General features: G+C 47.2%; 1 protein-coding gene across 1 annotated transcript in view; it reads left to right on the top strand.

Annotated features, from left to right (window-relative positions):
• Positions 1-13,323, top strand: part of CAMSAP3 (calmodulin regulated spectrin associated protein family member 3) — a 97,752-nt gene that overhangs the window by 45,407 nt on the left and 39,022 nt on the right.

The following is a 13,323-nucleotide window of genomic DNA, read 5'->3' as shown; positions in this document are numbered from 1 at the left end:
CCCCTCCCCCAAATGATCCATCCAGTCTGCCCAGCAAGTGTTTTAGGGTGGGAACTGCCACTTTGTGCAGGTATCCCCACACTTTTGGGGCAGGGCAGGGTTGATGAAGGTGTCGTCTTCTGACTCAAAATACATGGGCTGATTTTTCAGGCAGGGATGGGTTTTGGGTGCTTAAAATGTATTATCCTGTTTGTTTAAATTCTATTTCCCGTGTGATTATAGCATTCTGGGAACATTTGTTGCACTAATACAGCCTGCACGAGGGGGGAACGTGGTTAAGGGATTCCTACCCTTAACCAGTGAGCCTTGATGCTTTTGACACTGCTGCAACGTCGCTCTGCGCTTCCATGGCAGAAGGCGGGGAGGGGAATTGGATTCAGACGACAGCCAGTGCTGGGCCCTGACTTTTACAGTCCAGGGTATTGATTCGCAAACATTCGGGGGGGGGGGGGGGGGGGAGAAGCACAGGACTGCTGCTATGGCCAAGTCCTTAAGCAAAGCTCGTTCAAGCAGCACCGTCTGAATTATCAGGAAGGCTGCTCATCACGTAAACATGTTGCTAGCAGTAATTTTGTTATGGGTGTGACAGTTGCTTGGGTTTTGATTCTAAATATATTACCTTTAATTTAGGGCTTGGGGGTCGTCTGCACGGAGCGGCAGTTACTACCATAAGAAACTTGCTGGGCAGACCCGATGGACCATTTGGTCTTTATCTGCTGTCATTACTATGTATTAACTATCTAGAGTGTTTAATGTCCCATGTGATATTGGAGCTTCCCGTATACCGAAAAGAGCTCTCTCGAATCCAGCTGCTGGCCTGTTTTGGGCCTAGAGTCTACCTGCAATCACAGTGTATTCCTGGCCTTCTGAAAGTGGGGTCTGCAAGTGATTGTGTCCCAAAGGAGGGGGAGGGGCCTTAGTTTACAGTGTGTCTGCTGAAAAATTAATCCCATGGGATACCTGCCTCTGTGCGCACCGCCTAACCAGGACAAGATTTTCGGGAGAGGGCCCTCGCTGGCACATTTTGCAGTTAGAGAAAATGGGAACCATGATGAATGTTGGTCCTGTTTTGTTCGTTAAGGGGGACGGGAGGGCGTCTCAAAACCAAAATATCCCCCCCTTCCACCAAGAAGGGTGAGCAGATGACTATTGTGACCTCCGGCACATTACTGCCTAGATAATGGCTGCATGCTTCACTTTTTATTGCTTATTGTTACTGCAGAGTAGCCGTGGCTTTTGAAGCACAGACTGTTTGCCCTACCTGTGTGCCCTCCCCCATTGGATTACCTGGTAACAGTTGCTATCACGGGGGGGGGGGGAAACCACAGATGGCTTCAGATCATCAGCAGAGGAAACATTTGAATGCGTTGTCCTGTCTGTGCAGAAGCCGGAAATGTTTATGCCCGTGCTCTAATTGTTCTCTTGTCGTTCCCTCTGTGAAGAAGTCTCAAGTTCTGTGTTTGATGCTGCCAGCCTGGATTTTGTTCATGCTCCTTATTCCCCCCCCCTCCTCTGTTTTTCTCTTTCCTTTCTGTTGTGCTTTACGCTGTCTCGCGGGCAGTGCCCCACACGCTGGTACTGGAAGCTGGTTCCCGTAAGTGGGTTTTATTTATCTCTTGCTGTGACCATTGTCTTACCTGTGCTCCCAAAGGTTGGGTTCATTACTTATCGATTTTATCTTTTCTGCATCTTCTGGTTTTAGATAGCTGAACATTGGTTTCTGGGTTCAGTGTTTTCTCTGAGGACAAGCAGGATGGCCGTCCTCACACTTGGGTGACATCATTGGATGGAGCCCAGTTAGGAATGTCAAAGTTTCTCGAATCTTGACTTAGCCTCTCTGAGCATGCATGTCATACATCCACACAGCGCGCTCTCTCTCTCCCTCTCCCCCTTCCTTTTTGGGCTTTTCCAGCATATTTTTTTAAATGTTTTTTGGCTATCTGTTGCACAGCCCTGCGATCTTTCCCTTATAGTCTCCCTAGATATTTGTCATCATTTTTGTTTGTTTGCATTCAGTCATTCCCCAGGCAGTGGGTCACCTGCCACCATAGAGTTCAATTTTGTGTCAGACATGGTCCATTGGAACAAAACTATCACGGATCATCATGATAGATGTGTCCTTTATTTTTGCGAGTATCATGCGACATCTGGGGTTTCTGCAAGTGTGTGTAGATGACCCCAAAAGAATGCCAGTCCTGCTTGGATTTTATGCGATTGTCTATTTGCGCACTGGAAGACTGCTCCATCAGCACTGGAGGCATCAACATCGATGGACAATGGATGGAGCCACACTGATGACAGAAGAGCCATCAACATCGGGGGCACCACTGGTCTCCTCAGCATGGGTGTCGAATAGGGAACCCGGAGAAAGACAAATCTCACTCCTCTTTGAAGAAGGTGTCATGTTCTTCCTCTTTGACCTTGGCATTGAGGAAGAGTCATGTCTAGCATCAAGAGAAGCTAAAGAAGCATTGTTATCTGTCTCCATTGGTGCACTGTGCCAAGAGTGGGGATGGTCCGGCACACACTGGGAGCCCTGCTGACTGAACCATTGGTGAGGAGAGCTCACCCTCTAAAAATCCCAGGGGCTCACCACAGTCTCCACCACTTCTGGTGTCCACCGATCCTCCTCTCTGTCCCAAAGAGGAAATGGCCACTCCTCCTGCCTCCCAGTTGGTGTTGGCATCTGTAATCTTCAAGGAGGAGCTGAAGAGCGAGATGTATCCAGCAGGCTGTGAACAAGGCGCACTACAGAACCTCTGTGCCAAGGTACTGAGATTGGCCTTGACAGTCCTCGAGCCTCTGCTTGACTCTTTGCAGGCGCTCACCGGCACTGCACCACTATTGGTGCCGATGGCCATACTGGTGATCCAAGGGGCACTGAAGTTGATGGCTGCTGGCCTAATGATGATCTCCAGATAGGAGAGGAACCTTCCCTGAGGGATCATGGTTCCTTAGGTTCCCTGACAGAATGCTGAAAGACCTCTCCCCTGCATCCCTCAGGGGCTCAGGATTCATGAAGATATGGCTTCAACTCTGGGGATATCTCTGAGATGTCCATGAAACTTCCTTCCACTCGCTCTCCTACACTAGATCAAAAGAAGTCTCCCCTGGAGGATCTCTCCTTCGCCAGTTTTATTAGGGAAACAGCAGATGCCATTCCATTTACTTTACAGATAGAGGAAGAATCGAGGAAGAACGTTCTGGATATCCCCAGTACGTAGAGCATCCAAGGAAATTGTGGCAGTCCCAGTTCACGAAATCCTCCTGGAGGTTCTGAGGAGAGATGTGGGAGAAACCCCCACTGTGGCTCCTGTTAACAAGAAGGAAGATGCAATCTATCTCATTTGTAAGGCTCCCAGATTTAACAAGCATCAGCTACTGCACCAGTCTGTGATTGTCTAATCCGCTCTCAAAAAGGCCAAGAGATCCAGGACCCATTCCTCAGTGCACTGTGAAGGGATCCTAGAGCATTGACACTATTGGGAGTAAAGTATTACAGGGTGCTATATTTATTGCCCCCATAGCTGCCTACCAGTCGGAAGACTTAGGGGAGGCTGAAGGATCTGAATGTGTAGACCCTGGAAGAGGGGAGATGATACAGATCTTCAGATACCTGAAAGGTTTTATGATCCACGAAGTTCAAACCTTTTCTGTTGGAAAGGAAACTGTAGAACTAAGGTTCACAAAATGAAACTCTATGTGGGTGGGGAAGACTCAGAACCAACAGGAAATATTTTTTCATGGAGAAGAAGGGTGGTGGATGCCTGGAAGGCCCTTCCAAAGGGGTAGTGAGGACGAAAACAGTAAACAAATTCAAAAGGGCATGGAATAAACACACTGGATCCCTAAAGGCTTGTGGATTACAATGAAGAAAAGGGTACATGGGGGCAACCTGCACAGAGTGGCAGTACCCTTAACAGAAGGTATGGGGGAATACTACCCTTAATCAATTTAGCCTTTATGCTTTTGACACAACTGCAACATCGCTCACTGCTTTGACGGTGGTGGGTGGGATATTGGATTCTGAAGACAGCCAATGCTAGGCCCTGACTTCCACAGTCTGGGGTACTGATACGTTGATATTAGGGATGAAGCACAGGACTGCTTCTATGGCTAAGTCCAAAAGCAAAGCACGTTCAAGCAGCATTCTCTGAATTATCAGGAAGGCTGCTCATCACGTAAAAACGTTGCTAGCAGTAATTTTGTTATGGGTGTGACAAATGCTTGGTTTTGATTGTATTACTATCCTTAACATAAGGCATGGGGGTAATCTGCATGGAGCAGCAGCTATTACCATAAGAAACTTGCTGGGCAGACTAGATGGACCATTTGGTCTTTTTTTTTGCCAACAATACCATGTTACCAGCTCTTTATGAGCTAATATATGTAAGACCTCATGAAGCAGGTGTAGGAGGTAGCCAAGCGACTCCCTCCAGTCCCTAGTGAGAAAAGGGCTGGAGTGTGAGAAACACTGGGTCTGTTTAACATATGATGTTTCTGAGGCAGCATCAAATCTCTGCTGTAGGAATTGGAGTGCACAGACTTGTTTGGCTGTGTGCCTAGGATCTCTGCCTGGAAGTGCAGGCAAGGCTTGCCAAAGTGCTGTGTACTGGAGACAATCTCTCTGGAGATTGGATCAAGGACGCGGTGGCACAGATCTGTAATCACTGTAAGGACTCCAGCAGCTCTTCCTAGCTACTTCAAACCTGCCTTCCTCCTCCAGGAGATACTTGAGGTCAAGGCAGAGGGGACACTTATGCCCAAGGAGGCATCCTCTGCCTGCTCAGGTCCCACTCACAGCAGGTCCCTTGTGCCTAAGATCCAGAGAGCAATACAGTCAATCTGGGCTGGGGTTTTGATTGGACCACAGAGAGCAGAGCCAGGATCTCCATGCCTGTGCCAGAGAATTTCCCGGTCAGAGGCAGGCTATAATTTTACACAAATTGGTGGCCCAGTGTAACTTCAGATTCCTGGGTCATCTGCATAATCAGAAGAGGGTACAAATTGAATCCATTGGGTATCCCACCAAATAGACCCCCAGACCTGTCTTGGGATCACTCTCACACCAAGGAATGCTTCCCACTGAGTTCTGCTTCCTCCTGACAGCTGGAGCAGTCAAGCCTGTTCCACCAAGGCAAAGAGGACAGGGATTTTACAAGAACTTCCTGATTCCAAAGAAAACAGGACTCCATCCCATCCTAGATTGAAGGGCCTTGAATAAGTTTTTATCACAAGAGAAAAATTCAAGATGGTTTCCCTGGGCATCTTCAAAAAGGGAACTGGCTTTGCTTTCTTTATCTAAAAGATGCCTACACTCATATCGAGGGTTTTCCCAGTCACAGGAAATCTTTCATTTTTGGTGGGAAACTGCCACCTCCAGTATCACGTTCTGCCTTTTGGCTGGCATCTTCCCCACAAGTCTTCACAAAATGCCTAGCCGTGGTGGCATCGCACTTGCATAAACTTGAGGTGCATGTGTTTCCCTATCTGGATGATTGGTCAAGAATGTGTCTCGGGTGGGAGCTGAGGAATCTGTGTGCATGACTATCCAGGTATTGGAGTTAAATAGGGCTCATCAACTACCCCAAGTCTCACCTCAGCTCTTCACTTCAATTAGACTTTTTATAGGAGCTCTGCTAGACATGTCTCAGGTGAAAGCCACCACTTTGGCCATCATGGAGGAGGTCCAACAGAGTCAGCAGATGTCATCCTGGCACATATAGAGGATGTTGAGCCACATGGCCACAACACTGTATGGTCTGTCTTTTCATGTGAAGAGCCCACTGGCTGCAGGCCACTCAAGATCTCCAGGATTGCATCTGGGCCTCTCAGCCCCTCTGGGGCTCTCTGTTCTGGTGGCAGATCCAATCTAGTCTGGTCCAGGGAGTGCCTTTCCAAATTCCTCAGATTCAAATTACTCTTGCTATGAATGCATCGAGTCTGGAATGGGGAGCTCATATCAATGATATATGCATCCAGGGATCTTGGTCCACCCAGGAACAGTCGTTACACAAACCTTCTGGAGCACCAGACGATCTGGTACCCTCTATGGACTTTGAGATGAGCTATCCAATAAAATTGTTCTTATTTTTATTTATTAAAAAAAAATAAAATTCTGCAACCTCCAAATACACAATTTGTCCAGTCCTTGTCCAGACAATCAAGTGGTGAGATCTTACATCAACAAGCAGGCAGGTATGAGCTCATACCTTGTCACAGGCTTGGAAGAGTGAACCTTGGGACAGCTGATAGACAAGGCCAAGGCACAGTGCAGAATCGTGAAGTAGAGACCTGGTCAGGTAGGCCAAGGTCTGGGCAGGCAGAGTCCATGCAGAAGCAGGAGACTAGCAAGGATCAGGGCAGGCAGCAGACAGAAGCAAAATCAGGAGCCAGGCCGGGTCTTAATCTGGAACAGCCAGACACGGAGGAACAAAGAAACTGAATCTGTTCAGGTGTAGCTGCCTAGAGGGGGAGAACTTTTTTATGCTAGAGCAGTAGTGATATCAGTCTGTGCCACCAAAAATCCTGGAAGCTGGTCCTATAAAGCTGGTGATTTATGGTCCCTTACTCGATGCAGCAAAGGAGCAGTATGCCAGGAGCCACACTGGGGGAGGCCCCAGCAGGTCACAGGATGCAGCGCTGGACCCAGAGCCATGAGGTACAGGATACCAACCACGGTGCAGGACCCTGCAGTTGGTGACATGTTCCTACCTTCTGTGTCAGGAGGCTCTCCAGCCGTGGTGGCTGGGCCATCTCTTGTGGGATGGCTCTCTGAGTCATTTACTTGGCCATCATGGAGAACCTGTTGGTGGACAGACTGAGCTGATCCTTGCAACCTCATGAATGGTCCCTGGAATGGGGATAACAGATCAGATTTTTTACCATGGGGAGAATCCAGTGATGAATCTGTTCATGTCTATTTGGAACAGAAAAGTTCCACTCCAGACACAGGGTGTGTGGCAAACTAGCCTCTGATGCCTTTGCCTTGCACTGGGGGATAGGGCCTTCTGTACGTGATCCTCTGATCCTTCTTGTAGTGAAGTCTTTGAAGCTCAAGGAAGACGGAGACTATTGTCCTTTATTGCCCCTTTTTGGCTGAGACAGATCTGGTTCCCGTTCATCTAGGAGATGTCTGTCTGGTACCTGATCCCCCAGCTCTCATCACTCAGGATCAAGGCAGGTTTTGGTACCCAATCTCAAGTCCCTGTCACTCACATTTTGGATGTTGAGAGACTAGTTCTGCAACTCCTTGATGTCTCTGAGGATATGTCTCATATTCTTTGGCTTTAAGGAAAGCTTCTAGTCGGAAGTCCTATGGATTTGGCGTGGAGGTTTAACGTGGTGTGAGCAAAGGGCCCTAGATCCTTTCTCCCGTGCCACACACAAACTGCTTGACTACTTTCTACGTTTGTCCGATGCGGGTCTTAAGACCAGCTCGGTTAGGGTGCATCTTAGTGTGATTAGTATGTACCGTCACCACGTAGCTGGTAGGCCCATTTCTGTACAGCCCTTAGTTTGTACATTTTAGGCGGGGTCTGCTTCATTTGAAGCCTCTCGTCCGACCTCCAGCAGTGTCATAGGACCTCAATGTGGTGGTGTACCAGCTGATTGAAAGATGCCTTTGAGCCACTGTACTCCTGTGATCTGAAGTATCTGACCTGGAAAGTTGTAGTTTTGGTGGCAGTCACTTCAGAGTGCAGGGTCAGTGAGTTTCAAGCCCTAGTTACTTTTCCACCTTTTATATTAAATTTTATCATGACAGGGTAGTCTTGAGCAGCCACCCTAAGATCCTGCCTTAGGTGGTGGTAGAATTCCAACTTAACCAGTCGATTGTGCTGCCAACATTTTTTCCCAGGCCACATGCTCACCAAGGAGAGAGAGAGCCCTGCACAGTTTGGATTGCAAGAGAGTCTTGGCCTTCTACCTGGAGCAGACTGAAGCCACCCAACATTGTGTCTTTTGACACACAACGGGCTGGGGACTGCCGTTGGTGAACGGACTCTCTCTTAATTGGCTAGCAGATTGCATCTTCTGTTATGCCTAGGTGGGGCTTGAATTTGATGTCAAGGCTCATTCTGTCTGAGCCATGGCAGCGTTGGTGGTGACTCACCTGCGATTAGTCACCATGGAAATCTGCAAGGTTGTGACATGGCGTTCTCGACGTACATTCACATCACACAATTGTTTGGAAAGGGATGGCCAAAGTGACAGCAGGTTTGGCCAGTCTGTCCTTTGGAACTTGTTTGAGGTGTAGAACCCAACTCTGTGTGTGTTGTTTTTTTGTTTCAGGCTGCCCCCGCCCCCCATTAGTAGTTTAAAAAAAGAGAGGGAGGCCTGTGTGTTCTTGGGCCTGTTGGCACTGTTTGTCGCCCCCCCCCCCCTTTTTTTTTCATTGGGGGCAGCCTGTAGCTAGGGAATATCCATGTATGAGGACTGCCATCCTGCTTGTCCTCTGAGAAAGCAGAGTTGCTTACCTGTAACAGGTGTTCTCCGCAGACAGCAGGATGTCTGACCTTACCATACCGCCCGCATCCCTTTGGAGTGGGTCTCCATTGTTACTTTTGCTGAACCATTAGACCGCAGGAGCCCCGAGTGGCCACGTGGTGTAATGTGTGCCGAGAGGCTAAGAGAAAGCTCTGGGAACTTTGATATAAGTTTTTTCCATGCCGAGATTCATCGAATGATGTCATCCGGGTGTCCGAGTTGTCCTCTGGGAAAACACTTGTTACAGGTAAGCATCTTTGCTGTTTTTGATTTAACGTGCATGAAAAGCAGATGTGGAGGGAAAAGGACGCTGTCCGTGTTGGACCCAGCAATGCTTTCCCTTCTAGATTTTACCCTCTCTTCCTCCTCCTAGTTCTTATTCTTTGACTCCCTTGTAGAGGAGCATTTGCTACTCTACTTCCCAAGTGGGCATTGCTGTGAATTTGTGATATTGGTGGGTCTGACGCTGCCCTACCCCCTGCTCCATCCCCTCCCAGTGAAGCTGTTTACTGGACTGAAATTATTTTGTTAGATTTAGCTCTCATCTTTTCACTTTAATTGGCTGTTAGCACCTTCCTATCCCTGCATTCTCTGCTCCCCAGTATCTTTCCCTTCCCTCACCTGTCTCTGTACCTGCGGGCACCCTAAGATGCTGTTGATTAGTGAGGGAGGTGGTGCGAGAGGAACTTTCTGTTCCATCTCCTTCCTCCCTAATCTACACTTCTCTGTACATCACCCGGACTCAGTCCCAAATCCTGAAATCCTAGCTGCAGACTGAGCCGTGCGTGTTGCAGCCCTTGACCAGTTTCTCCCCCTCCCGTGCTGCTGCAGTGGGAGTGCTCCGGACTGATACCTTCTTCTGTTCCCTGAAGGGGGGAATGGCTGGAGGCCCAGAACTTTCTGGTATTTCCCCTAGAGACTCAGCAATGTATTGAAATTCCTTGAGTCTGCAGGCAAAACCCAGAGAGCCTCTTAAGTCCTCAGGCTGAAAATTCTGGTTATGGGGTGGGGGTGACATGAGAAGGGAGAGGGACTTTGCTGGCCATACATTGGGCAGGAGACTGAGTTAGGAGTAGGATGCAGTATCTGCACTCAATTTATGTGCATGCAAAACTTCCCTTTGCATTCCTCTTTCGAGGTCTTTAGGCTGGCGGCAGCCATTTTGTGGGAGTTTGTAAGTCACGTCACATGCAAACCCTAGCATCCCATTCGGCTACACTATATGAGATCATTTGCATCTCCTTGCCCTAAAAAAGTGTTCCCAAGTCAGTACATCTAAAGGATAGTCCAATAAGGAAGCAATTGACTTTAAAAATAAATAGCTTTATTTAAATATGGGACTATTAGTATTACTTGGTGGGTATCACTTTAGAATATTGTGGTACCAGGCTATGATTTTCTTCAAGGCCAGACACGTTTTCCTTTGCATTATAGGAGAGCCAAGTTTTTAGTAACCTGATATTTTGAACGTGGGGATTAGGCAGATAACTGTGGTACAGTTTTACATCTCAGATTTTTTTTTTTTTTTTTGTTTCTCCTTTTGGATCGTTTTTTCATTGGTCTCCCTTCTGCCCAAGTACCTGATGTGAGAGAGTCTGAATCTTCAGCCAAATGGTCCGAAGGGGGGGGGGGGGGGGAGGTTATGAGGAAAATTAATGAAGAGAGTTGAGGGGTTGTAAGGACAGCAGAAGATCGGAGGATTAGCGCTTGCTGGGCTGAGCCTTGACACATCACAGGTGATGGAGAAAGAGCAGTAGGAAGGCTGCAGCAGTCCGAAGTCAGGGATGCCTCATCACTGCTGCATGCATGACTCAGACTGTCTATATCTGCCCATTTGTGCCTCTTAGGCCTTCTGCATAGGTTGCATCTGACTTTACAGCAGGTGCAGCACTCCCCAGCTGAAAGCAACCGTACCTTAGCAGGTTGTTAGCATGGCCAGATATCCTGCTTTATAAACTGCAGTACGTTTTTTTTTTGTTTGTTTTTTAAAGTAGCTCTCTGTGTTCTGTTTAAGCAAGAACAATATGCATAATTGTCCTATTATTTTTTTAATCTGGCCCTACCTGGAAAAATAGATTTGATTACATTTTTCATACACAATACTCATGGGTAGATGCAAAATGGTTTGTTGCCTCCTTCCCCTGATCCTTTTTACTCCACTTTTACTTCCTCTTCCCCCAGCTTCTGCTTGATGGTCTCTCTTGAGTTCCTCTCCATCGTCTCCTTCAATGCCTACAGTGAGTCCAGTGCCCTCTGCCCTTGGATCTCTCTCTCTCTCTCCCCCCCCTTCCCTCCATCCAGTCTGCCCAGTTGAGATTCATCCGCTCTTGGTAGACATGCATATACAACTCCCTGCCCCCCCCCCCCCAGTCTCTCAACCCTACTCTCATGTCTGGCCGGTGTTGACGCCCCGTTGCTTTTGTAAAACCCTGATGCAGCCGTACTGCTGCTGTTTAGGGTTGCATCTGCTGCGCTGTACTTCATTTCCATCCTCTTCTAACTATGGATCCTATGTGCTTATCCCATGCATTTTTTTTTTTAATTCTGCCATTTTTGTCTCCACCACCACCTCTGGAAGGGTATTCCAGACATCCACAATCTTTTCTATAATTAAAAAAAAACAAACCCCTATTTCCGAGTCTTGGAGTTTCAGAGCATGACCCCTAGTTCAACAGCTTCCCTTTCATTGAAGCCACGGGCTTACTATATTCCAATTTCCTGTATCTTCCCTAAGCCCACTACTTTCCAGGATCCCCTGTAGAGGAGCAGACTTTTCTCCAAGGCCCTGCATGTTGTTTTAAAGTCTTTGTTGTAAAAAGCATACTGGATGGTGAATGTGGTTCCAGCAGAACTTTACTGATAACTGGTTTTAAATAGAAGTGAATAACAATATGCAAGTCTTTGTTCAATGCAATCCATTACATACTTAAGTTCCAATGAATCTGTGACTCTTTAATGACCGGTTTCCTCTGACCTTCTGTTTGCACATCCCTTCCCAATTGCAGGCGTAGTTTCGGAGCTCCCTCCTTGAATTGGATTCTTCCCTAAATTTAGATGGCGTAGAGTAGTCCACCTTGTCATGTCTTAATCCGGTTGACTGCTTCTCCTCCAGTATATCCTGGTGATATGTGGAGGTTTACAGTGGATGGGTACCTCAGTTCTCTCTCATTTCTCACCACCTTCCAGGAGTGCATGCGAATCAGTTCCTTCTATTGACCTTTGATGGGTCCTTGGATCCTTTCTTCATGAAAGTGACTAAATTCTCTAGGCCCTGGAGAATTTAGTTGCTAGACCAAAAATAAACCTTCAGGTTTCCAAAAGCAACAAAAGAGGAAGGAAGGAAGGATGGATGGATAAAACTTCTTCCAATGCAAAGTCCAAAAAGAAGTAAACACAGTTTCTGGAAAAAAAAAACCAACAAAAAAACCCAGAAGGTTATCCTTTTCTTCCCAGCTGGCCCAGGCCCAAGGGTACTCCCCTCCATGTGAAAAGAGAGAAACTAGGAGCAGGAAAAACTCCATCCTGCCGCCTCGAAGATCAACTCCAAAATTCACATCCTCTCGAAGAGTAAGAAGCAACCAACTCAGCAGCTCACATGGGGGAGCTGCAAACCAAGCAAGAGATTTCTCTTCCTCCTGCACAGTTGGTATAGTCCTACTAGTAGAGACCCACTAAGGCTCTTGACACATGTTAGGTCCTTTAGTCCCCATCTCATATGGCTTTTGGTGCAGCCCCCATACCTTTTTGGTGCTTGTTCTCTGAACTGCCTCTAGCGCCTCTCTATCCTTTGAGATGCAGCCTCTAGAAGAGGCCTCGAATGACCTGCAGAAATGTGTTATCAGCTCCTTCCCCCCCCCCCCCCCTGCTATTAGGCTTCTCCCTATATACACAAGTATCCTCCTGCCTAGAAAGACTAGGGGGGCACTCCATGAAGTTAGCATGGGGCACATTTAAAACTAATCAGAGAAAGTTCTTTTTTACTCAACGCACAATTAAGCTCTGGAATTTGTTGCCAGAGGATGTGGTTAGTGCAGTTATTATAGCTGTGTTTAAAAAGGATTGGATAAGTTCTTGGAGGAGAAGTCCATTACCTGCTATTAAGTTCACTTAGAGAATAGCCACTGCCATTAGCAATGGTTACATGGAATAGACTTAGTTTTTGGGTACTTGCCAGGTTCTTATGGCCTGGATTGGCCACTGTTGGAAACAGGATGCTGGGCTTGATGGACCCTTGGTCTGACCCAGTATGGCATTTTCTTATGTTCTTATGTTCTCTGTTTTACTACCTTGAGGTCATTAGATGCTATCACCCTGAGATCTCCCTCCTGGTCGCTGCGCATCAGCTCTTCATGTCCCCTCAGATATCTGCACCCCAAATCCCTCCTGCACTTTTTCAGTGAATCTTAACTGTACACAGTTGACCACTTAAGCTTTTTTTTTTTTTTTAAGATCACATCTCATTCTCTCTACTCCTTCAGAGGTATCCACTCTGTTACAGATCTTGATGTCATCTGATAGAGAGAAAGGTTTGCCTTCTAACTTCTTTATAATGTCTCTCACAAAGATATTGAACAGAACTAACCCCAGGAGCAATCCCTGAGTCCCTGCTTTATCTCCTTAGAATCCTATTTACCACTACTTATCCATTCAATCAAGTTCTAATCCAGTCCACCACCTTGGGACCCACCGCCAGGCTGCTCAGCTTAATTAGCAAAAGTTTTGCAGAACTCCACACCCAGCATGCATCCTTGATCTAATGCTCCTTCACCCAATCAAATAAAATCAAGAAGATTCATTTGACATGGTTTCCTTCTGGTAAAACCATACTGCCTTGGA

This window comes from Rhinatrema bivittatum, chromosome 19 (assembly GCF_901001135.1).
Source record: "Rhinatrema bivittatum chromosome 19, aRhiBiv1.1, whole genome shotgun sequence".
Taxonomy (NCBI): Eukaryota; Metazoa; Chordata; class Amphibia; order Gymnophiona; family Rhinatrematidae; genus Rhinatrema; species Rhinatrema bivittatum.
The sequence above is the reverse complement of the archived record's forward strand: the minus strand, read 5'-3'. Positions and strand labels throughout refer to the sequence as shown.